Here is a 2,866-nt window from a genome sequence, read left to right on the forward strand (position 1 = left end):
TTTATTCATGTTTGAGGAAAAAAGGAAACCGTTTTAGTTTTGTTTATGCACTGAAAAGCAAACTGAAAGAATGGAGTGCAAAAGTAAATGCAAACATTGCGTAACTGATCTTAAAAGAGAAAGCTTGTGCTATGCAACGGGTTGAAACTTATCAACATTGAGCCTATGTACCGATCAAAGAGAGCAGTAAAAAAAAAAAACAGTTATTAAATGCGCCGAGCCCTCTCTTTATCTGTTTTTATTTAAAAATACGTTGGCATGTCAGGAAGGTGTGCTCACCACTGAGCAGGAGCAAATATTGATTTAAAGCTCTTTTATATCCAGGTTTGGCTTTTATTTCATGGCATAGCTTTGCTTTGCATGTGTTTGCTGTCACATAAATTTGATAAAATGCCACCACAAAATTAGATGAAGTCTTCCTCAGCTAAAGCTGATCTATAGATCCTAAGCCTTAGTTGTACTGTATATAGTAGTGATTGGTACTTGGCGTAGTTTTGAGTTTAAGATCATCTTTCGTTATTTGTTCTTTGGATCAAGGGCTCACTGCTTATTTTATTTATATATGTATTTATATTAATTGGTAAATGCTTGGCTGGTTACAATGTCAGTTACCAATTTTTTTTAAATTGCTCATCTATTTATGTTTAAGTCTCTTGTGGCCACAAAATTGCAATATTGTTTTTTTTCCTCTGCCTTAAAGTGCTTTTGTATTATTCCCAAATTGTATTATGTTTCCTGAACTTTTTATAAACATTTTCATTATTATGACACATTTCCAGCTAAATTCAAGACGTCTTAACATTCTTTTTACACAGTTTACCAACCTGATTGTTGTATTTCTACATGATAGCTACACATCACTGTAGTATTTGTGTAATAAAGGCATTGAATGATACTTTTGATGTTGCTCTTTGTTTTTTCTTTTTCGAACAGCTGCTTAACAGTTTGAAGCATGTATTTCTGTTGAATTTGGCTTCAGGTCAGTGAATCAAGTGCTTTGAAATAGAAGAACAAGCAGAACAAAACCTGACCCGAAAGATGTTTTAAAAATGAGAAGAAATCAGACAATAAGAGAAAGAGCAATCAAACCAGTTTTTCCAAGCTGGGCTCACCTGCTGTGTTTACACACTGTGACCTGCCCACAAGCCCTGGTGTCCCGAGGCCATGTTCTGTGTTCATCCCAGTAACAATGGCAGATAGAAATACATGTTTTATGCTATAGCCCAACACAAATGAAAGTATAAAATAAAGTAAAAAAATTACATCTAGTTTTTTAAAGATTTTACAAGTAAAATTTGTATAAATGTGTAGTGCATATGTGTCTATCCATGCTGAGATAACTCTTTTTATAACTGTGCTTTGTTGGAATTACAGCTGAAAGTCTTTTGTAGTATGTCTCTTTCAAGTTCCCCTAAAGCTCTTAATGGTCAGTCGCAACACACCACATTAAGAAAATTTGCCATGCAATGCCTGGACTCTACCCCCAGATAGTGAAATGTTTGTTCTTCATCGGAAAACGATCCAGCTTCAGTCGTACTGGATGGGAATCACCAGGAGTAACGTATTCAGTCCCATCAAATGTCTCATTGTAGCTCTGCTTAAACTGAACTAACCCAGTCTAAAGCATTCTAAAGCCTCTAACAGTTTTTTCTTCTTTGTTTCTTTAGACTTTCTTACTGATGTTAAACCGTAAAGGGTGGCACTCTGGAGATCACATTTGTTTACTGTTTTGCAAACATATTCTCCCACCTGAGCCATGGATCTCTGCAGTTACTCCAGAGTTACCATGTTTCTCTGCTTTCTATATGTGTGGCCTTCTTAGCCTGCCTACTATCCACCGTGTTATTTGAGATATCAAAGTCTGAATCCAAACCCATGGCACACTTTTAATTATTATTTTTTGTTTTTATAAAAGAAGTATAAAATCATTTATTATTTTATTTCCACTGTCCACTGTAAGTTATTTTGTCTTGTCATTCAAAGAAAAAACATGAAATCCCAATGAAATATTTTCAGGTTGTAGTGTTACAAAATATAAAGAATCTAAGTGGGGGTGAATACTTTTGCAAGGCACTATACTGCAAATATATGCAGCATTAAAACCCAGATATGGGGACTGTGTAAAAGCTTACCTGCGGTTAGGTTGGACTTCAGGGACCGGCAGGGTTGCTATGTTTACCTGTTGTAACCGAACACCTTCAGCTTGTATTTTTCCAGGATGTTGGAAAGCGATAGGTGTAACACCTCTTAGTTTGTAGCCCCACATACCCAATACTTCCAAAATGCCACTATAGGCCTCTGTCCTTCCTTCTTACTGTCCTTTATTCTGTTTCTGTCGGTTTTACCGTTCTTCATCATAAAGAGACAAGACTTTCTCTCATCTTGTATCATTCGATTTTCGTTACTACTATTTCCTCGCCATGATCTTAAATCATCAGTTTTTACACAATCCATGTTAGTTCATGTTCCATGAAAATAAAACAGGTGAGAGGTTAACTGTGAAGAAGGGGCATGTTTTGCAGTCTGCAAACTCTAAAACATGCAGCCAGTGAGACAGACAGTTGGTGAATTGTTTCTCTAGTGTTTACATGTGCCCTATTAGTGTTGTTCATCCAAACAATAAGAGCATGTGCTGAGGTGGGAGGGAGACATCCTTTTGTAACGTTCACACACAGCACGTCTTGGAGTGTTTTTACTGGCTCTGATGCCACATCCTGATCTTCACAGGAAAACCAAAGTAAGCAGATGAAGATTGATATGACGTGCAGATAGTAGTAATGTTTGCTTTCTACAACTGAAATGTAAAAACAGAAAGATGACTTTCTAGCAGTGACTAAAAAACCTTTTAATGTTCCTGGAATGTTTT

The sequence above is a fragment of the Cyprinodon variegatus genome, unplaced genomic scaffold (assembly GCF_000732505.1).
Source record: "Cyprinodon variegatus isolate N-32 unplaced genomic scaffold, C_variegatus-1.0 Scaffold44, whole genome shotgun sequence".
Classification (NCBI taxonomy): domain Eukaryota; kingdom Metazoa; phylum Chordata; class Actinopteri; order Cyprinodontiformes; family Cyprinodontidae; genus Cyprinodon; species Cyprinodon variegatus.